This window comes from Dipteris shenzhenensis, chromosome 8 (genome assembly GCF_047967505.1).
Source record: "Dipteris shenzhenensis isolate YYH24624 ecotype China chromosome 8, Dip_SZ_1.0, whole genome shotgun sequence".
NCBI classification, from domain to species: Eukaryota; Viridiplantae; Streptophyta; class Polypodiopsida; order Gleicheniales; family Dipteridaceae; genus Dipteris; species Dipteris shenzhenensis.
Window position 1 is genome coordinate 19920156 of NC_141603.1, and position 24778 is coordinate 19944933.

A 24778-nucleotide genomic window follows, 5' to 3' on the forward strand; every position below is an offset into this window, starting at 1 on the left:
TAATTACTTGAAGGGAAAGGAGGGTGTAGCATATGTGTCTACATGCAAGGTCATATGATAATGCCGTTAGTCCATATTTGGTTTAATCCATATTCTTTTGTTTTCGGTGCATGTAATGAAATAGTCATTGAACTGAATCACACTCCCTCACCTTTATGTCTGCACTCTGCATGCCTTTGCCCCCTCGAGATTTGCATTCGGGTCCTCACACACACACCGTCTCGCTCTCTCTCTGACCTTGCTCACACACACATATGGACTAATGTTGGGTGCTCCAATAACATACAGCAATGGCTAGAGGAAGTGAATCATATGACTATATGTGATATAAGGTAGACTGATACAGTTAATTACTTGAAGGGAAAGGAGGGTGTAGCATATGTGTCTACATGCAAGGTTGCATGATGGCGATTGATTGACCTATAGGAGGGTGCACACTACCTCTTTTCCTTCAGGAAAATCTCTCCTTGCTTGCTCAAATCTACCTTCTTTCGTTCCTCCATTATCTTTATTTTCTTTCATCTCCTTTCCTTACATATTCACAAAAACATAAAAGCACACACACACACACACACACACACACACACACACACACACACAAACACACACTCTCTCTCACATACACACATATAATCTCTCTCTCTCTCTCTCTCTCTCCCCTCTCTTCCACTTATCTTTCTCTTGCATTGGATCATCCCTCAAGATGGTTTTTAAGCATGTGCAATTCTCCCCCCCTCTTCCACTTATCTTTCTCTTGCATTGGATCATCCCTCAAGATTTTTTTTAATCAAGGGATTCGCTGGTATTGGCAGCAAGGAAATACGGGAAATAATTTAATGTACTTAATGTGTCTAGTTAGAACGAATGGACTATTGTTGGGTGCTCCAATAACATACAGCAATGGCTAGAGGAAGTGTATATAAGCGAACTGTACATCTCTCTCTCTCTCTCTCGCCCAACCTACAGTAGCCCAACCTACAACACAATTGCACGCTAAACTACCAGCCTTTTCTACAATCCTTTTCTATTGGCTCAGCATGTATTGGCTATCAGTTAATTACTTGAAGGGAAAGGAGGGTGTAGCATATGTGTCTACATGCAAGGTCATATGATAATGTCGTTAGTCCATATTTGGTTTAATCCATATTCTTTTGTTTTCGACGCATGTAATGAAATAGTCATTGAACTGAATCACACTCCCTCACCTTTATGTCTGCACTCAGCATGCCTTTGCCCCCTCGAGATTTGCATTCGGGTCCTCACACACACACCGTCTCGCTCTCTCTCTGACCTTGCTCACACACACACCGTCTCGCTCTCTCTCTCTTTTGTTTTCGACACATGCAATGAAATAGTCATTCATTTTTGTTATGTGCTAGAGGAGCATGGGATGAGGCAAGGAAGGGAAGGCAATAGATAGAAGATAGATGCTCAAGGGCACTCTATAACTGTACATCTCTCTCTCTCTCTCTCTCTCTCTCTCTCTCTGTCTCATAGAAATACGTAATGACATACACCCCCACGTATAAATTAAGCTAATGCCTTACACCTTTATCCCCCCTTCCCATTTCTTTTATATTTGATTTAATCCATATTCTTTTATTTTCGACGCATGCAATGAAATAGTCGTTGAACTGAATCACACTCCCTCACCTGTATGTCTACACTTTGCATGCCTTTGCCCCCTCGAGATTTGCACTTGATTTGTGTTGTGGTTAGAGAGAGAGTTTCAATCGAAGGATCCACGGAATTCATCTATCTTCTATCTTCCATTTCTATCTTCTATCTTCCATTTCTATCTTCTCTATCTTCTATCTTCCATTTCTATCTTCTCCTCCTTAATAGAATAGATAGATAAGGAGGGAGGATGGAGATCTCTGACCTTGCTGGGCTCCCTTTGCTGCAGACCGTAGTAGCAAGCTGCAAAGGCAAGGAGTAGGCAGAGGGTAGGGCACTGAGAGAAGGAGGGTGGTGGAGCTGAAGGAGCTGAAGGAGACGAAGCGTGGTGGAGGGTGGTGGAGCTGAAGGAGCTGAAGGAGACGAAGCGTGGTGGAGGGTGGTGGAGGTGCAGGAGATGGAGCTCGAGCACGTGTCTCCTCCCTCCTCCGTAGACGATGGCGATGGAGCTGCAGCTTGGCGATGGAGCTGCACGTGTCTCCTCCCTCCTCCGTAGACGACGACGACGATAGAGGGAGCTGCAGCTTCTATCTATTCTGCAGCTTCTATCTATTCTGCAGCGTAGACGACGATAGAGGGAGCTGCAGCTTGGCGATGGCGCAGCGTAGGAGACGATGGCGATGGAGCGATGGAGCGAGCTGCAGGTGAGACGACGACGACGCGACAGAGGGAGCTGCAGGTTGGCGATGGCGATGGAGCGAGCTGCAGGTGAGACGACGACGACGACAGAGCGAGCTGGAGAGAAGCAAAGGAAGTTCAAAACGTGGCGGGCGATCATCAATGTGAGGCGGGCGATCATCAAAACGTTACGACGGGCGACGGCGTGAGAGAATAGAACGTAGAATAGAATAGTGCGTCTCCCTCCTCTCGCCACGTGCGTCTCCCTCCTCCCGCCACGTGCCTCTCCCTCCTCCCTCCTCCCTCCTTAATAGAATAGATAGATGTCTTTTGTCTGACAGCTTTGTAAGGTTCTCTTTTCCTGAAGTACGAACGACGCGGCCCCACAAACACACACGTTTTCTACGTACAATCCATGGACCTCGATAGAAATAAAAATATGTCCCGCAGCCTGCTTCCCTCACTGCCTCACGCTGTTCCACTTCTTCGAGCTCTTCCGTTGCTTCATTCCTCCCACGGCTGCAGCTCCCGCCGCTGTTCCACTTCTTCGAGCTTTTCCGTTGCTTCATTCCTCCCATGGCTGCAACTCCCGCCGCTGTCCATGCTCATCGCCCAGAAGTCCCCACTTTTGACCTTGTAGACCTGCTGGGAGATCGGCCAGGCCTACTTCTCCGTGAAATAGCCAGTGCTTGTCGTGAGTGGGGCTGTTTTCAGGTACGTTCTAGCCCTTTGGTTCCGCAGATCATGGTCAAGGCTCGTATCGCTCTGCACTTTTTCAACACGTCTTATTTGTCTTGTAAGGTTGCGAATCATGGCGTCCCTCGAGAGTTGGTCAATAGTATGCGCTCAGCTGCTCGACATTTCTATGAGCAACCATCTAGGGATAAACAACGTTTTAGCACGACCGGGAGAGAGAAAGGGATCACCTTTATGTCAAATGAGGCGACTGAAGCGGCAAACTGGCTGGAGATACTACGTCGTCCAGGTGTTCGCAATGGGTTTCAAGAGGCATCGGAATGTTTTGGGTGAGTCACACGTTTGAGCGGCTTTCACTAGTAGCAGCGCGCTTGAAGAAAATGAAAGAGCAATGACGACTTGTCTCAATGATGCAGGGAAACTGTTAAAGAATTTGGACGGAACATGGAGAACCTTGGGAGCATTCTTTATTCTCTTATATTTGAGAGCCTGGGATTGGAAGCGGGGTACCTGAAAGCTGCATTACCGACAATTGAGCGGGCAGTACTCACCCTTAATTTCTACCCCGCTTGCCCTGTTCCTAGTACACAACTGGGATTCAAAGAGCACTCTGATGTCGGAACTCTTACGCTCATAATTCAAGACGAGGTCGGGGGATTGCAAGCGCTCTCCAATACAGGCGAATGGGTAGATGTCAAACATCGGCCTGGTACAATCTTGGTGCTTTTGGCAGACCAACTCGAGGTGCGCCGTTTCTCTCGTGCATGTGACATCCTTGTCTCTCACTACCTGACAGAGCTTGCATGTCTCCGTATTGCCTTATTAAAACGCCCGTCTCTCTCTCTCCCTCTTGTCTTATTAAAACGCGTCTCTCTCTTTCTCTCTCTCCCCTATATCATGCATAGGAACCCTTTATCTTGCAGATTTTGACCAATGGAAAGTACAAGTCCTGCATACATAAAGTGGTCGCAAATAATTAAAAGCTTAGACTCTCAATGCCTTTCACTTTTGGACCTTCATAAGAAGATATTATTGCTCCTCTTGCAAGGCTTATAGATGATGACAATCCACCACTCTACCAAGGGGTTATCTTCAAAGACTACATGGCACGCTACTTTGATCTAAAGTTACCGACTTCAGAAAGAGGCCTCAACTTTGCTAGAGTTCCATATGTTGCACATTCAACTGCTTAAATCACCATCATACTCAGTCAATAAGTCAAGTAGCGTGACTCATGGGCATAGGTAATGAATAAGGGGTAACTGATCCAATTTATCTAGCTATCATTTTTTGTCCATGTTTGTATATCTATGTAGTATAATATATTTATCTTTTGTATTCTCTCATTTTTCCAAGTTTATCCACATAGCTACATATATTGCTTCATCGTTTCGTTCATCTCTTAGCTACCTTACTAGCTTTTTTATTGAGTACTACATGCTATACTAGCTTAGGATCCTACTATACACTTAGCCAACTCACTTGGAATGTTTTATCATCGGCTTGGCATAGCTACCTCTAGTAACAACCATGGTATAACAATGGAACACGTATTGGGTAGATTTTCACTAGAATTCAACAAAGGTATTGTATACCAATTGATGTAAAACTAGAATAGTGGTATAGCATGGCCAATAAGTCATTTATCTTTTTGGTGAGTGGTTATACAAAAAGAAACATATTTGTACATACAGGTTGGACTATCTATGCATTATGGGATTTTTTATTTTGCAAGATTCAAATGGAACCAAGTGACCTTAATAAATGAGGAATGTTCATGTAGATCATGCTATCTCATTGGCAAAAATACTCCGCTCAACAGAAAATAGCGGGCGCATCTATAGGCGTAGCTTGAATAGAGAAATTACGGGCGTGTCTAATAGCACATCTATTTGTGCATGTATTAACACATCTTAGCGCATCTAGACTGAGAAAATACGGGCCCATCTAACATTGTGTTTATCAGTGCGTCTATTTGCACGTGTATTAATGCGTCTATTTACGCGTCTACACTGAGAATTAGACGTATATTTAGACGCTAAACAGAGAATACAGAAAGTGAGATTTTGGTGTACATCACTGCTTTCCAAACATTGCCCATGATTACCAAAGCACATAATTTTAACAAAAACATCAATGCTTTTTTGCAAGCCCACATATACAAGAATTAAGTGAGGTGAGGAGAATGAGACAATATGTAAAATAGTTTTGCCAATATCAATGATGGGCTACGGTTCAATCTAATCCTCAATGAGATCAACCCTTGCCAAACTATCTACTTCAAAATCCAAACAAGTGTTTAGATCTACAAATACATTCAACCCACTACTACTTGTGCTACTCATGTGCTCATCGAAATCAGCATCACCAATGGTAGGCTCGTCCTCACAGGTAATGGCCTCAATATTTGTATCTCCTATCTCATGATCATCCTCCTCTCTCATATCACGGTCATCATCACCTCCATGGCCATGATCATCCTCCATACGCACCATATTAGTAAATGTACTATACATCACTTTGGAATGTGGCATAATAGGTATGACATGCCAACATATATTATTATCCACCATTGGTTGATAGACAACCTAATTCAAACACAAATACAATCATGTTATTTTCCTTGCATCGAAGGTATCAAATATTTAAAAGCGAGTATTTTTATATCTGTGGACAGTACCTGTTCACATTGTTACAGTAGTACTAGTGTGTCCTTCCTACTTTGCCAAAACTTTGTGGAGTCAATAGTTACAAAGCCACTTGCATGGCATTTGATTGTTGCATTAGGGCCTCTTTCCATATTAGTAAATGTACTATACATCACTTTGGAATGTGGCATAATAGGTATGACATGCCAACATCTATTATTATCCACCATTGGTTGATAGACAACCTAATTCAAACACAAATACAATCATGTTATTTTCCTTGCATCGAAGGTATCAAATATTTAAAAGCGAGTATTTTTATATGTGTGCACAGTACCTGTTCACATTGTTACAGTAGTACTAGTGTGTCCTTCCTACTTTGCCAAAACTTTGTGGAGTCAATAGTTACAAAGCCACTTGCATGGCATTTGATTGTTGCATTAGGGCCTCTTTCCACCACGTCCTTAAACCACTTTACATCCAAAACATACACAAAGAAGCATCGAAAGTCAAGCTTAATAATATCTGGGATTATGCCACAATAATCATCCATGGCTCCACTGCCTCCCTCAAAGCTAGCAATGACACCGCAATCTTGTGTGTTTCTCTTATGATCAATCCATTAATGTGTTCGAAAATGCTTGCCCTCACACCATATAGCATTGAACATAGTGCACTACACCAAGAAAAAATCAATTAAATAAGCAATCTAAATTATTGACAGCTCCTAACTTATGCATAACATTCTATATACCGACCTTGCTCATGCATCCCCTAGCATACTCCCATTCTTCCATTGTGATATGCATCCCCTCATCTTTCTTTGTTTCTCCATTTCATCAAGTAGCCAATCCACATGAATATCCTTTGAAACTGCTCTTAGATACTGAGGGTATGGCATAGAGATCCGTGGTGTGTACAAAAGAGGGCCCTTTCTTCTTGTCTTCTTGCCTTTGCATCCTCGTATCTTGTCACCCATCTTTTCATCACATCACTATTAAGCACGCAATAGAGGTTGATACTATTATGCAACTCTATGTCTATTACTTTGTTGCATCCTTTCCTTGAGTCACAATAAAGGTCATCCTTAGGTCTTTATCATCTCTCCATAGTTGTGGGAGAGAGCTATCCACATCAACAAGAAACTCAGAAATATATACAAGTGACTCTTATACCTGTTAGATATCAATGCTCCACTCTCGTGTAACTATGCGGGAACCAGCTAACTCTACTTGTAAGCCCCCCATATGAGGAGAAGGCATTTGAGTAGCTCAGTTATCTGGTAGGTCCTGGTTTGGACACCAGATGGGAGGCATGTGTTGCTTGATGGTTGGACGGCTTCAGATAGAGTTGGTACACTACCAACTAGGCTACATGCAAGCACAGGAAGGCATCCCATGACTAACCGCATCGAGGGTAGATTGAGCATTTCCCGAGGCATCCCACTCTCAGGTTGCGGGGCCCGTTTGGAGCCTCAGAAGATCTCGAATGGAACGGTGCCCGTAGGTCAGTTGCTTTGGTTTGCACACCGGTCCTATCGTATGGTCGGTGGCCTATTTTGGGACCGACCCCCAGTCGACCGTTTTGGGCAGACTGGGTCGGTCACCCAATTGAGCCTAACTGACTACGACTGGTGACTATATAAGAGCAAGCCCGTGAAGCCCATTTCATCACTGGCTACAACAACCCTGATTCCTTAGCATCCAGCCTCCATCCTCTATTGTTTCCAGCTTGCCATCGAAGCTTCTTTCATAGGAGCGCACAGTTGGGAGGCAGTGCCATCTATTGTATCAGTTCTACAGTAATCAAATTTTTGATTCTCCATACTATCTGGTTTTCTCTCTTCTGTACAAGATCCTATTATCTGTTGAGCACAGACGTATTATTATTTTCTTACATGATATTAGAGCCTGGACTCTAGCGAGAAGATTTGGTAGAGAATTAAGTGAGATGAGGAGAATGAGACAATATGTAAAATAGTTTTGCCAATATCAATTATGGGGCTACAGTTCAATCTCATCCTCAATGAGATCAACCCTTGCCAAACTATCTACTTCAAAATCCAAACAAGTATTTAGATCTACAAATACATTCAACCCACTACTACTTGTGCCACTCATGTGCTCATCGAAATCAACATCTCAAATGGTAGGCTCGTCCTCAGGGGTAATGGCCTCAATATCTGTATCTCCTATCTCATGATCATCCTCCTCTCTTGTATCACGGTCATCATCATGTCCATGGCCATGATCATCCTCCATACGCTCCATATTAGTAAATGTACTATACATCACTTTGGAACATGGCATAATAGGTATGACATGCCACCATCTATTATTATCCACCATTGGTTGATAGACAACCTAATTCAAACACAAATACAATCATGTTACTTTTCTTGCATCAAATATTTAAAAGCAAGTATTTTTATATGTATGCACAGTAGCTGTTCACATTGTTGCGGTAGTACTAGTGTGTCCTTCCTACTTTGCCAAAACTTTGTGGAGTCAATAGTTACAAAGCCACTTGCATGGCGTTTGATTGTTGAATTAGGGCCTCTTTCCACCACATCCTTAAACCACTTTACATCCAAAACATACACAAAGAAGCGTCGAAAGTCAAGCATAATAATATCTTGGATTATGCCACAATAATCATCCATGGCTCCATTGGCTCCCTCAAAGCTAGCAATGATGCCGCAATCTTGTGTGTTTCTCTTATGATCAATCTGTTAATGTGTTCAAAAATGCTTGCCCTCACACCATATAGCATTGAACATAGTGCACTACACCAAGAAAAAATCAATTAAATAAGCAATCTACATTATTGAAAGCTCCTAACTTATGCATAACATTCTATATACGACCTTGCTCATGCATCCCCTAGCATACTCCCATTCTTCCATTGTGATATGCATCCCCTCGTCTTTCTCTACTTTCTCCATTTCGTCAAGTAGCCAATCCACATGAATATCCTTTGGAAGTGCCCTTAGATGTTGAGGGTATGGCACACGAGATCCGTGGTGTGTACGAAAGAGGGCCCTTTCTTCTTGTCTTCTTGCCTTTGCATCCTCGTATCTTGTCACCCATCTTTTCATCACATCACTATTAAGCATGTAATAGAGGTTGATACTATTATGCAACTCGGTGTCTATTACTTTGTTGCATCCTTTCCCTTGAGGCACAATAGAGGTCATCCTTAGGTCTTCATCATCTCTCCATAGTCGTGGGAGAGAGCTATCCACATCAACAAGAAATTCAGAAATATATACAAGTGACTCTTGTACCAACCAACCCTCGGCCATGCTACCTTCAGGTCTTGCATTTTGTCTCACGAAGCCCTTCAAGGTCTTCATGAAGCACTCCAGGAAGAACAACCATCGTGCATGTATAGTACCGCATATAGCAATCTCATCCACCAAATGCACTATGAGATGTAGTTGGCTTGTGAGAATAGAATGTGGAAATGTCTCCTCCACTAAACAAACCGCCTCCACTGACATAACTCGAGCATTCTTAAGCATGGTGGGATCTATTTCCTTTGAGCTCACATACCTCACAAGCTCGCCCATCTTGTAAATACAATCTTTCATGTCCTTTGATGCACTACGTGATATGCTAGTAGGTAGTATGAACTGAACCTGCGAGGAGATGGTTGATTAGTTGCTTATAGCTATTCACTCATAAATTTGAAAGGAAAAAGATATTATGCACATAAAATACTTACTTGGAGCATCTTGTGCCAATCATGAGATTTCAAGCCATATAATTGCTCTACACATCTTTTCTTGCTCTTTGTAAAGGCTCCCTTCAAACACCTCATGCATCCAATGGGAGTACGAATTGTAGTAATAGCACGCTTCACCGTCGCCATCTCTAGCTTTGATAACATCCACGGTGCATGAGGTAAAAAAACACACCCATTTGGTCTTTCTTGAGGCCAAGCTTCACGCATCCTCCTTGTGGTACATAGATCCTCCCATATGCCTGCCGAATCTCGTGTCCCATTCAAATGCTCCCAAATGGTAGATGCCACATTCTTGAAGATATGCATGGGATCAAGCAGGTGATTGATCTTGAGGTGGGACCAATATGGTAAATGATAAAAGATGGAGTATCTAAACAAAATAAAGTGTTAGCATGCAATCTTTACTTTCAGCCAATATAGCCAATCTTTACTTCCAGCCAATAGTTACAAACCCTTACCGGCTCATGCCAAGTGGTGGAGGAGTCGTGGAACTGTCCCAAATTCTCATCCAATCTCCCACGGTGAGTGATTGTGGGAGGACTTCATTCCAAGGGGCAACATATCTAGGATGATCAGGTGGGAGAAATCAATGGTGATTCTCATAGATGACCTTATTCAATGCATCTACCCGTCAGGCAACTAGCAAAGGACCACAAACAGGACATGCATGGTAACCCGATGTAGTGAGACCTGAACAATAGATGTAATTAAGAGTGGAAGGTGGGTTCAGGGTGCCACATCCTTTGCCTATTCATAATTAAAAATGCAATGCTTACCTGAACACTCACCATAGCCTGGGAAGTCATGCATCGTCCACATCAAGATTGCTTTGCAGTTGAAATCTCGTGACGAGGGAGGCCTACTTACATCATGCACCTCGATACCTTTCCAAAGTATCTCTAGCTCATCAATCAAAGGCTCCAAATAAACATCAAGGTTTTTGACTTTATGTTTCCCTAGAATTAGAAGGGACAGCATGACATGTCCTTTCTTAATAACCATAGAGGGTGGAAGATTGTAATTCACCAATACCACTGGCCATACACTGTAAGACATGCTTTTGAGACCAAATGGGTTCACACCGTCCATACCCAATCCAAGTCTCAAGCTCCTAGGTTCTTCCTTGAGGCTTGGCCATGTGTCTTCAATATGCTTCCACGCAGTAGAGTCCACGGGAGTTCTCCACTTGCCATCGGTTGATCGATGGGAAGAATGCCATGACATGAGCTCTGCAATAGATTTGCACTTGAACATATGTTGGATGCGAGGGATTATGGGAAAAGGTCACAATACCTTACGAGGCACGTCTAAGGTTTTGAGATCTATGCTATATCTTGCCTCTCCACAAGTAGGACACTCTCTTGCATCCTTATGTAGTCCACAAAACAAAACGCAATCATTGACACATGCATGGATGCACTTGTAATCTAATCCTCCAAGAGAGGTCACATGTTGCCTTGCCATATCTCTTGAGGTCGGTAGTTTATTCTCCCTTGGAAGCATTTTACACAATAGCCTGCACGTGAAGACCATAAATGAGGAAAAGCATTCGAGTAATTGACCCACTAGCATAATTCACCATGTTTGCAAAATCGACTTTAAAGCTTACTTGAGTAATGCATTCAAACTTGCATTGCTCCATCCATAGATGGTTTGCAAGTTTAGTAACTCAAGGGAGGCACGTAGAACAGAGAATGTGCACCCCTCAAACAGTGGAGTTGATACTGCAGTAAAAAGATCATCCTGCTCCATGCTATTATCCCTCCCTTGATGGACATATAAATCCTGCACCATATCATCAAACACCTCCTCCTCCACGGCTTCATGAGGTAATGGCGGAGGGCTACTATCACCATCACTCCATGCATTCGTAACGGTCCCTCCTGAAGATCCCACCTCATATCGCCAATGCTTTGCCTCCTCATGACGAGCATAGGGTAACATATGCGGGTGTGGCACTGCATCCTGTATCAAATTAAAATGGGATCATAACTCAAACATATGAACACCCATAGGTATCTCAATCAACCTTAACTTACAAACCCTTACCCTGTTTATGGTCACATCCCATTCTCCATACTTTGAGATATGATTGAGTGTAATCCTATGTGCATGATACATGTTTCCTCGACATCGATCACACAGACATTTGATTTTTTGCTCCAACCACATTTCATGATGGTGGATACAGCACATTTTAGAGTTTTTGGATGTGACTGTTTTGTGCATGTCCGTGATGCTACCAGGACCAAATGGGAACCGAAGAGCCAGAAGTGTATTTTCTTGGGCTACAATGAAGAGGTGAAGGGTTACTGTCTCTATAACCCTGTTACAAAGAAGGTAATTGTAAGTCACGATGTGGTATTCTCAGAACAGTAGCATCAATTGGAGGAGGATGCTTCCTTCCCAGACAACCAGGAACGCTTGGTCAATTACACTTGGATGACAGAGGTGATCCATGCTAACGAACCCAAGTGTCTTGAAGAGGCACAGGGCGATGATAGGTGGATGGAGGTTATGCAGTCGGAGTATGGCTCCATAATGAAGAACAACACTTGGGACCTTGTGGATCGACCACCAAAACACAAGGTAATCAGAACCAAGTGGGTATACAAGACCAAGTACAAGTCCGACGGCATGTTGGATAAGTACAAGGCTCGACTCATGGCAAAAGGATTCGCACAGGTACATGGTTTTGATTATCAGGATACTTTTGCTCCCACAGCTCGACTAACCACAATTCGCAGTGTTTTGGCTTTGGCTGCCCAGGGAAGTTGGCCCGTGTTTCATATGGATGTAAAATCCTCCTTTTTGAATGGAGATCTCAAGGAGGAGGTATACGTGGAACAACCACCAGGTTTTGACATCCCCGGTGCAGAAGGTAAAGCCTACAAACCGAAGAAGGCACTTTACGGGCTGAAACAGGCCCCACGAGCATGGTACCAGCGAATTGATGCCTACTTTCTACAAAATGGGTTCAAGAGGAGCCCATCTGATGCAAATTTGTATATCTTCAGAGAAGGAGACAAGTTTATGATCGTGGTCCTTTATGTGGACGACCTTGTCATAACAGGGAACCATGAAGAGAAGATCTCACAGATGAAGCATTTGCTAGGAAGAGTAGATGACCTTATTCAATGCATCTGCCCCTGAGGCAACTAGCAAAGGATCACAAACAGGACATGCATGGTAACCCACTGTAGTGAGACCTGAACAATAGATGCAATTAAGAGTTGAAGGTGGATTCAAGGTGCCACATCGGTTGCCTACTCATAATTAAAAGTGCAATGCTTACCTGAACACTCGAGCCTGGGAAGTCATGCATCATCCACATCAAGACTGCTTTGCAGTTGAAGTCTCGTGATGAGGGAGGCCTGCTCACATCATGCACCTCGATACCTCTGCAAAGTATCTCTAGCTCGTCAATCAAAAGCTCCAAATAAACATCAGGATTTTTGACTTTATGTTTCCCTGGAATTAGAAGGGACAGCAGAACATGTCCTTTCTTAATAGACATAGAGGGTCGAAGATTATAATTCACCAATATCACTAGCCATACACTGTAAGCGGAGCTTTTGAGACCAAATGGGTTCACACCATCCATATCCAATCCAAGTCTCAAGCTCCTAGGTTCTTCCTTGAAGCTTGGCCATGTGTCTTCAATATGCTTCCACGTAGGAGAGTCTGTGGGAGTTCTCCACTTGCCATTTGTTGATTGATGGGAGGAATGCCATGACATGAGCTCTGTAATGGATTTGCACTTGAGCATATGTTGGATGCGAGGGATTATGGGAAAATGTCACAGAACCTTACGAGGCACATCCAAAGTTTTGAGATCTACTCTATATCTTGCCTCTCCACAAGTAGGGCACTCTCTTGCATCCTTATGTAGTCCACGAAAAAAAACGCAATCATTGACGCATCCATGGATGCACTTGTAATCTAATCCTCCAAGAGAGATCACATGTTGCCTTGCCATATCTCTTGAGGTCAGTACTTTATTCTCCCTTGGAAGCATTTTACACAATAGCCTACACATGAAGACCATAAATGAGGAAAAGCATTCGAGTAATTGACCCCCTAGCATAATTCACCATGTTTGCAAAATAGACTTTAAAGCTTACTTGAGTAATGCATTCAAACTTGCATTGCTCCATCCATAGACGGTTTGTAAGTTTAGTAACTCAAGGGAGGCACGTAGAATAGAGAATGTGCACCCCTCAAACAGTGGAGTCCATGCTACAGTAAAAAGATCGTCCTGCTCCATTCTATCATGCCTCCCTTCGGATTGATGGACATATAAATCCCGCACCATATCATCAAACATCTCCTCCTCCATGGCTTCATGAGGTAATGTTGGAGGGCTACTATCACCATCACTCGATGCATCTGTAACGGTCCCTCCTGAAGATCCCACCTCATATCGCCAATGCTTCGCCTTCTCATGGCGAGCATAGGGCAACATATGCGGGTGTGGCACTGCATCTTGTATCAAATTCAAACGGGATCATAACTCAAACATATGAAAACCCATAGGTATCTCAATCAACCTTAACTCTTTAACACTTACCATGTTTACGGTCGCATCCCATTCTCCATACTTTGAGATGTGATTGAGTGTAATCCTACAGGCACGATACATGTTTCCTCGACATTGATCACACATACATTTGATTTTTTGCTCCAACCACATTTCGCGATGGTGGATATGGAGGGATTCATCCTCACTGGAGCTACTTGTTGAAGATGAAGACATCCTACAAACAAACAACCCAAAAAAAATTGCTTTTCTTCAAATATTTAATTTTAAAACTCTATGGCACGTCTAAAGATGCATTTAAAACCGCTCTGTCTGTTCTGTGGTGCACGTCTATAGGCGCGCCTAAAACCGCATCTACTCTGTGTATTTAGATGCGCAATTACAGGCGTATTTAGATGCATGTATAGATGCACCATTAGATGCGCTTATAGATGGGGTTTTCAAATCTACTTTTAGCGTGCTTGCTTTGCTTCTCTTCACATAAGCTTCATGTGGCTTGCTTGCTTTGCTATTAACAGATCCACTCTCTGACACTTAAGAGGAAGGCACCCACACTTACTTCCAGGCTTACACTTAAGAGGAAGGCACCCACACTTACTTCTAGGCTTACAGGAGAAGAGGGTGAACAAGGAAGAGAAGCAACTTTGAAGAAGGACAAGAAGCTTCCATACCTCTATCCAAGGTAAGTCTCTTTACGGTTGATCTTGTTTGGAAGTTGCTCTCTTTGGATTTGTCCTTTGTCGTATCCAAGAAATGAATGATTTTGGTATCAGTGTTACACTTTTGTGTCGGTCGCATGTCCTTTTTCACTTTTTAGAATAGTTCATCTGTCGGAGGGTGTCTATAGATGCATCTCTAAGCACGTCTAAAACCGTGTCTACAGGCACGTCTATAGACACATCTAGCCTACTTTCAAACACAGACATCCGCGTCTATAGACACGCTATTATACGCAAAAATAGACGTGCTTCTCAGATGCATCTATAGACATGCTCCGACAGTTTAAGATGCTTTCCTTTCCTTCCCTTCCCTTCTCTTCTCTTCCCTTCCCTTCCCTTCTCTTCTCCTCCCTTCCCTTTTCTCTCTCTTTTTCTTTTCTTTTTCTCTTCTCAGCTCATCAGTAATCTTCTTTTTTTCTTTTTTCCAGTTCATCATGTGGCCAGGAAGCTCTTTAGGCTCATTTGATCTTCGGGAGTCTATTTTTAGGGAGGTATATAACCTTTTAGGACACCCTCCCAGTCCTAGGGAGTTATACGGCTACATGACGGGTACTCTAAACACCCCCCAAGAGTTGGCACTACAGACTCCAAACCACCCAGGAAAGAGGGAAAAAGAGACATATGCTCATTGGCACTACAGACTCCAAACCACCTAGGAAAGAGGGAAAAAGAGATATATGCTCATGCTTTTGCAAGAGCATATGTCTCCTTCTCTTATGCTCATGCATAAGCATAAGCATGAGCATATGTCTCCTTCTCTTATGCTTATGCTTATGCCCATGAATAATGCATAAGCATAAGAGAAGGAGACATATGCTCATGCTTATGCTTATGCATGAGCATAAGAGAAAGAGACATATGCTCATGCTTATGCTTATGCTTATGCATGAGCATAAGAGCATGAGCATGAAACAGGGGAAAGAGGGGGGAAAAGAGGGGAAAAGAGGAAGAAGAGGAAAAGGAAAAGAGGGAAAAAGAGACATATAACACCTATTTCATTAATTTTGGACCTCTATATCTACTTGTGGCATAAACTCTCTCTTCTTCGGTCCATAATATGGACGTGGGAGTAATGATACAAATTCATTTTCAAAGACTAGAGCTGGGCACAAATGTTTATGAATATTTGGCCAAAACCTATTGCATTCTTCCTTGACATCCTTTGAGCCTCGCATTCTCTCAAGGTCCTTTATTAAATTTTGTGTCTTGTTAATTACAGTGGTAGTGTGTTCTCTCCAAGTAGGCTTCGAATCAGGATATCTCCGGAGCATTTCCTCTTTGTATGTAATAAATGCTTTTAATCCTTCTATTTCACAGTTAGACCTCTCATTTAATTCTTGTATAGGAGCCCATGTTGGATACCTTTCCTTGCTGGGAATTGAAGTTAAGAGACTGTAAGGTTTTTCAGGTTCCCATTTTGTATCATGAGAATACTGTTGCCATTGCATTATGGGATTTTCATCTGAAAAAAAAAAATGAAAGTAGTGTGGATTGGTATGACCTGTCAATGCATCACCACCCGTTTGTATGAAAGGTAGAATGAAGCTCTTCCAATCATACATTCTTTCAAGCCTCTCACATATTGTACTTTCCTTATGACCACCAACTTGTGTGCCACATCTTCTTACCAAGTCATCTATTGTCTCCACATCCTTGCATTTAAGCTCCCTTGAGACTGTGCTAAAAACCTGATCGATATCCTCATGTGTATGCCCAACATAAAAAAATCCACATTCGACCTCATTGAAGATTCGATGAGCAACTAGCATGGAGCAGAATGCAAACATGAGTACATTCTTATTTTCTCGCAAGCAATTATCAGCTTGTATTCTCAAAGTCAGTGGTAGGCGACCTTTTTCTGCATGTACATTGCGAATTGCCTTCATAATAGATGTTACAACTTGATTGCTATCATGTAGATGCAAGGAATCAATCCATATATATGCAAAGAACTTAATTCCATGCACTAACACTCCACATAGATGTGTCTTTAGAAAGTGCTTTCCTTGTAATTTAGGTGGAGTAGCATTAAAACGAGGCAATGTTGTTGTATTCTGATCCATGCCATCTACAATAAGGCACATGTAGTCATCGGGATGCGAAATAGCTTGCTCCTTCCAAAATGCATATTTTTGTCTGGAATGTCGAATAAGGTCATGATGAGATTTTTAGTTTTTTTTGTATAATTTCCTTTGATTTGGACATGTTGCACTCTCAATCGCTCGCTTTAAATCATCACAGACATTGCACTTTGACATTTTTTGCCTCCTTGGGATTTTAACATATCCAAAGTTCTTCTTCCAAAGAGTATACAAAGTATGAGAAGAAGCTATGGCATCCCCTCTTTGCCTTTACTTTTCTGCAATAGAGTCAAATACTTCAAGCTTTGTCAAGCCCATTGGAAGGTGCATTTCAATGATTGCATCACCGTTAGGGAGTTTGGTAGATATATGGGGTTGAGATAAAGCATTTTCATGTATGAAGTCTTGCAAAATTGATGTTGCCCTGACAGTTGAGATTCTTGATTTGGACCTTCCTCTATTACTGTGAATGCTAAATTTGTTGCCGCCCTTTGCCTTGGTGACTAAATCCCAATATGTACCATGGGATAATCCAGTAATATTGCGATATAATTTATTGCAAATCCTTTTTCCATTTACGAGAGGTTTTACCTTTTGTCTTGAACTTAGCCTTTTATTGCCATTCTGAAGAAAGCAAGAGAGACTTGTGAGAAGGTATTCATTTCTTTCGCTTCCTCTTCTTTGCCACACGTGTCCTCTACATTCCCTGATGTCTGTAAGATCAATGAAGCGCATACATCTTCGCTTGCAACATAGATATCCCAATGCATTTAACATGTTCTCCTCCTTCATTACTCTCTTCCTATTTGGTTGCTTTTGTGGATCTGCCTGGATTCACTTTCTCTTCATGCATATGCATGGTCAATCGAGCATTAAATACTATTTTTGTTCTAGTGTCATGCACATCCGTAAAAAAACACGCTACTAGGTATGTTATCCGATCAAGCACTTATGGGATGGGCATGCCACTTTGCATGTAAGTCAATTCCACCTAGTTGAAGGTGTATGCAAAGTATTGTGCCCATTGGATATGCTCTGCATTGTTGATCAAGCATAAAACACTGTTTTTGCCTTAGTGTCATGCACAACCATGAAAAAACACGGCCCTAAGTGTCTTAATCAAACAAGTACTTATCGGATGGGGGCTCCAGTTTGCACACAAGTCCATTTCAACAAGGTTGAGATGCATGCAAAGTACTGTCACCATCGGATATGCTCTGCATGGTCGATTATGCATTATACAAAGTTTTTCCCGTAGTGATACATGCACATCCGCAAAAAAACATACCCTTAGGTATGTTATCTGAACAAGTACTTATCGGATAGGTGTGCCTCTTTGAGAAAATTTCAATACCACCTAGGTTAAGGTGTAGGAAAAGTATTGTGCCCATAGGATATGCTTTGCATGGTCGATCGAGCATTAAATACCATTTTTGCCTTAGTGTCATGCACATCCGTAAAAAAACACGCTGCTAGGTGTCTTATCCGATCAAGTACTTATGTGATGGGAATGCCACTTTGCATGTAAGTCAATTCCACCTAGTTGAAGGTGTGTGCAAAGTATTGTGCCCATCGGATATGGTTTGCATTGTCTATCAAGCATAAAACACCGTTTTTGCCTTTGTGTCATGCACATTAACCATATAAAAACACGACCGTAAGCGTGTTATTCAGATAAGTACTTATCAGATGGGAGCTCCACTTTGCACGCAAGTCTGTTTCAACTACGTTGAGGTGCGTGCAAAGTATTGTCACCATCGGATATGCTTTGCATGGTCGATCACGAATTATACGCCATTTTTCCCTAGTGATATGGACATATGCAAAAAAACACACCATTAGGTGTGTGTTATCTGACCAAGTACTTATCAGATGGGTGTGCATCATTGAGAACATTTCAATACCACCTAGGTTGAGGTGTACAAAAAGTGTTGTGCCCATCGAATATCCTTTGCATGGTCGATCGAGCATTAAATACTATTTTTGCTCTAGTGTCATGCACATCCGTAAAAGAACACGCTGCTATGTATGTTATCCGATCAAGCACTTATGGGATGGGTGTGCCACTTTGCATGTAAGTCAATTCCACTAGTTGAAGGTGTGTGCAAAGTATTGTGCTGATCGGATATGCTTTGCATTGTCGATCAAGCCTAAAACACTGTTTTTGCCTTAGTAACATGCACAACCATGAAAAAACACGGTCCTAGGGGTATTATTCAAACAAGTACTTATAGAATGGGGGCTCCAGTTTGCACGCAAGTCCGTTTCAATTATGTTGAGATGCCTGCAAAGTATTGTCACCATCGAATATGCTTTGCATGGTCGATCACGCATTATACACCCGTGTTTTTTTACGGAAGTGCATGACACTAGAGCAAAAATAGTATTTAATGCTCGATCGACCATGCAAAGGATATCCGATGGGCACAACACTTTCTGTACGCCTCAACCTAGGTGGTATTGAAATTTTCTCAATGAGGCACACCCATCCAATAAGTACTTGGTTAGATAACACACCTAATGGCATATTTTTTTGCAGATGTCTATATCACTAGGAAAAAAATGGTGTATAATGCATGATCGACCATGTGCAAAGCATATCCGATGGTGACAATACTTTGCACGCACCTCAATGTAGTTGAAACGGACTTGCGTGCAAAGTGGAGCCCCCATCCGATAAGTACTTATTTGAATAACACACCTACGGCCGTGTTTTTATATGGTTGTGCATGACACAAAGGCAAAAACGGGGTTTTATGATTGATCGACAATGCAAAGCATATCCGATGGGCACAATACTTTGCACACACCTTCAGCTAGGTGGAATTGACATACATGAAAAATGGCATTCCCATCGCATAAGTACTTAATCGGATAACACACCTAGCAGCGTGTTTTTTACCGGATGTGCATGACACTAAGGCAAAAATGGTATTTAATGCTTGATCGACCATGCAAAGCATATCCGATGGGCACAATACTTTTCCTACACCTTAACCTAGGTGGTATTAAAATGTTCTCAAAGAGGCACACCCATCCGATAAGTACTTAGTCAGATAACGTACCTAATGGCGTGTTTTTTTGCGTATGTGCATATCACTAGGGAAAAAATGGTGTATAATGCGTGATCGACCATGCAAAGCATATCCGATGGTGACAATACTTTGCACGCATCTCAACCTAGTTGAAACAGACTTGCGTGCAAATTGGAGCCCCCATCCGATAAGTACTTGTTTGAATAACACACCTAGGACCGTGTTTTTTCATGGTTGTGCATGACACTAAGGCAAAAACGGTGTTTTATGCTTGATCGACAATGCAAAGCATATCCCATGGGCACAATACTTTTCACACACCATCAAATAGGTGGAATTGACTTACATGCAAACTGGAACGCCCATCCCATAAGTGCTTGATCGGATAGCATACCTAGCAGCGTGTTTTTCTACGAATGTGCATGACACTAGAGCAAAAATAGTATTTAATGCTCGATCGACCATGCAAAGGATATCTGATGGGCACAATACTTTTCGTACACCTCAACCTAGGTGATATTGAAATGTTCTCAATGAGGCACACACATCCGATAAGTACTTGGTTAGATAACACACCTAATGGCGTGTTTTTTTGTGGATGTGCATATCACTAGGGAAAAACCGATCAAGCACTTATGGGATGGGCGTGCCAATTTGCATGTAAGTAAATTCCACCTAGTTGAAGGTGTGTGCAAAGTATTGTGCCCATCAGATATGCTTTGCATTGTCGATCAAGCATAAAACACCATTTTTGCCTTAGTGTCATGCACAACCATGAAAAAACACGGTCCTAGCTGTGTTATTCAAACAAGTACTTATCGGATGGGGGCTCTAGTTTGCACGCAAGTCTCTTTCAACTATTTTGAGATGCGTGCAAAGTATTTCACCATCGGATATGCTTTGCATGGTCGATCACGCATTATATACCATTTTTTCCCTAGTGATATGCACATCCGCAAAGAAACATGCCATTAGGTGTGTTATCTGACCAAGTACTTATCGGATGGGTGTGCCTCATTGAGAACATTTCAATACCACCTAGGTTGAGGTGTACGAAAAGTGTTCTACCCATCGGATATCCTTTGCAAGATCGATCGAGCATTAAATACTATTTTTGCTCTAGTGTCATGCATATCCATAAAAAAACACGCTGCTAGGTATGTTATCCGATCAAGAACTTATGGGATGGGAGTGCCACTTTGCATGTAAGTCAATTCCACCTAGTTGAAGGTGTGTGCAAAGTATTGTGCTTATCGGATATGCTTTGCATTGTCGATCAAGCCTAAAATACCATTTTTGCCTTAGTGTCATGCACAACCATGAAAAAACACGGTCCTAAGTGTGTTATTCAAACAAGTACTTATCGGATGGGGGATCCACTTTGAACACAAGTATGTTTCAACTAAATTGAGGTGTGTGCAAAGTATTGTCACCATCGGATATGATTTGCATGGTCGATCACGCATTATACACCGTTTTTTCCCTAGTGATATGCACATTCGCAAAAAAACACGCCCTTAGGTGTGTTATCTGACCAAGTACTTATCGGATGGGTGTGCCTCTTTGAGAACATTTCAATACCACCTAGCTTGTGGTGTACGAAAAGTGTTGTGCTCATCGAATATCCTTTGCATGGTCGATCGAGCATTAAATACTATTTTTGCTCTAGTGTCATGCACTTCCGTAAAAAAAACATGCTGCTAGGTATGTTATGCAATCAAGAACTTATGGGTTGGGTGTGCCACTTTGCATGTAAGTCAATTCCACCTAGTTGAAGGTGTGTGCAAAGTATTGTGCCCATCGTATATGCTTTTCATTGTTGATCAAGCATAAAACACCGTTTTTGCCTTAGTGTCATGCACAACCATGAAAAAACACGGTCCTAAGTGTGTTAATCAAACAAGTACTTATTGGATGGGGGCTCCAATTTGCACGCAAGTCCGTTTTACCTAGGTTGAGATGCGTGCAAAGTATTGTCACCATCGGATATGGTCTCCATGGTCGATTACGCATTATACAACGTTTTTCCCGTAGTGATATGCACATCCGCAAAAAAACATGACCTTAGGTATTGTGACGCCAAAAATTGATATTTTTAACTTGTCATTGATATTGTTTTTCTCTATGTTTGATAAGGGTTTGAGTATCAAGTGATAGCCTAGCAGCTCTCACTTATTTCTATTTTCTATGATATTGTATGGGATTGAGAGGATGAGTGGAATGGCTCATTGTAAATACCATAGGTATGAATTATAAATACCTTGGTATGGGGTGAGAGTTATTTGTGTATGGGATATTATGAGTTTTTTAGAAGATAGAAAGAGTGAGTCATATAAAGAGGTGGGCTCATGTCCATGTGTTCCAATAATATAAGAGAGGCCACATGCCAAGCGTGTGGAAGGCATGTGGAGGAGTGTGAAGTCAAGAGGAATCCTTCTAGAACTCCTATGTGGAATAAGAAGGATGTGGACATGTGGAAAAGAGAGGGTCCCTATGGGCTCCATGTGAGGAGACTCTTAACTTTCTCAATATTTTAAGAGTCTTCAGCATCTTTTGATGGGACACATGACAAGAGTAGCCAAAAAGGACATGGATGGTGACATACGTGCTTATGTGATTGATGGGGAAAGGAATCTACAGGCAGCAATTGTAAATGGGTGAAGGAGGGTAACAAAGTCTCTATAAAAGGAGCCCTCCTCTCCCTTGTTCAGCAGAATCTCTTCCACCATTAGGTCTCATGTTGCTGTAGTTCTAGTCTCCCCAAGCCTCTTCCATGAGCCTTCTCTCCCTCTTGTAGATATTCTCTGATGTAGACTCTTGAGTCCTTCTCTCTCTAGTGTATTCTCTCTCTATGAGTAGTCTTGGAGCTTCCGCTCCCTCTTGTATGTATGAAACCTCTTCTTCTCCCTTGTGTTTGTAGTGTTGAAGTGGATTCTCACTCTATTTGTAATGAAGGTCACTTCAGGTTCTCTCTCTCTTGAGTGTCTCTTCCCTTTTCTTTCTTTCAAAGCCTTGAAAGTTCTTTCTATTCGGCTGCTCACTGTGCACACATGGTCCATTGGTTTCCCGAGCCACTATGCAAACTTCTTCCCCTCTTCTAGGCGAAATCTATGAGGGGTGGATCGTTGATGAAGGTGGAGTCCTGAGGGAGCATCCTGCTCAGGCGAAATTAGCCTAGGGGAGGGTAGTTTTCATGACAGTTTAACCCCCTGTTAGTGTTTTGCTCATAACTTTCTGCTCGATAGTCCAATTGTAATGAAATTTATATCAACGCGAAGCTCTCTTCAAGGCGCATGTTTTTGTGTTATCAGATCTTGAATCAGATACTGTTGCAAAAAGTTGTGAGTCTCTGTGTCTGATAGTCTGTTTTCATGATAGTTTTTACCCCTGTCTAGTAAACTATCCATAACTTTTTGGCCGCTTCTCTGTTTCTTACGAAAAATATATCAGCGCGAAGCTCTCTTTAAGGCGCATGTCTCTATGTACTTAGATCTTGAATCAGATACTGCTGCAAAATGTTATGAGTCTCTGTGTTTGACAGTCTGTTTTCATGACAGTTTTTACCCCCTTCCAGTAAATTGTCCATATCTCTTCAACCGTCTGTCTGTTTTCAATGAAACTTATATCAGCACAAAGCCCATCTCAAGGCGCATCTCTTTGTATGCTTGATTCCCTGATATCATGTCTCTATTGAAAGTTATGTGCCTCTGTGTCTAATGACAGTTCATAGAGTGTTTTGAGCTAAGTGTAAAGGTATCTATGAAGGAGGTGCAATGTTTCCTCGGAATCTACCCATCCGACCTAATCAGCCCCTTCAAACTCCTCGATATATATAAGTTCATGTCATGTTGAGCCGCAAGATCTTCTTTCAACAACGTATCGCTCTTCTCTTTTGTGCAGACCGGCTCGTTGAGATTATGGCCTCTGCTGATCCTTTCCTTCTCCCTATGCTTGACTACATCACTTGGGATGTTACCATCTTCATTCTCATCTAAGGGAGAAAAGTATGGTGTAGTATCTTGGCATAAAAGCTTCTTTCTAATGTCTCATTCTCAATGATAAGTATCTTTGGCAGTCAGTTCGAATGCTGTAGGAAGTGAAGAGGTACGTGAAGTTTATTACCCCCAACTTCATGTCACATCTTTTGGTGGAGACGCTGGGTACGTTTGGTATTGGATTCATCCCACCTTACTAAACGGTCTCGGGTATACTTGGTTGCATGTTATGCCTAGTATAGGCATGTGTTTTATGATGTGATAAAGAAGATGCCTGGAAGAACTCCGTTAGAAGAGATTGCAGGCCGTTTAAGAGAACTTGAAGATTGTGAAGGTGATGCTCAAGCTATTCGTACAGTCACCATGATCATATCTTTTATGTTTGCATTGTTGATTATGTTGGTGAATCGACAACGCCGGCAGCAGGCACAATGATAGATTGGGGATTGTTCCATGCACTGGCAGCTTGGTGTGAAGAAGAGTTGAGTCTTTGGGTGGTTTTTGACTATAACAATGGAGTGGTGATTCTCAATGCTTTCAACTTCTTTTGCTATGCAAATGATGAAGATTACAATATCTTGAAGCTTTTATGTGCACTTCCTATTGTGAGAAGGGTGATTCTAGAATGCATGTATACACAATGTCTTCATGGTGCTGGTTGGTCACTTATTTTTGAAGATTTTGTTGAGGATCACATTGTGGAGGGTTTTCAACAAGCGGTTATGCATAATCAGTTGGTCTTGGTATACTAAGGCTCTGTGGGATCTTGTTCGGATCTTGTTTGGGATATTATTTGGGTCTTGGTGTTTCCTTTTTGTGTTTCATCATGGTGAAGATTCCAGTGTTTCGAGGGATCCAAGGGGAGGACCCGGAGTCTTATCTTCGGGATTTTGTTCGAGGATGCCGGCTTTCTGGATGGTCCATGAAGGATCGGAGATTTTTCCTGATTTTCTTGAAGGTGTAGCCTTGAGTTGGCATGAGACCTTGCCGGACTCTACCAAGGAGGACTGGGACCAAGTGGT

General features: G+C 42.2%; 1 pseudogene across 1 annotated transcript; it reads left to right on the forward strand.

Moving 5' to 3' along the window:
• Positions 1-2939: 2939 nt before the first annotated feature.
• On the forward strand, positions 2940-4184 carry LOC147899238 (1-aminocyclopropane-1-carboxylate oxidase homolog; annotated as a pseudogene). Its single transcript, XR_015541460.1, has 4 exons — positions 2940-3009; positions 3097-3320; positions 3408-3735; positions 3915-4184. The product of XR_015541460.1 is annotated as a 1-aminocyclopropane-1-carboxylate oxidase homolog (transcript).
• Positions 4185-24778: the final 20594 nt, after the last annotated feature.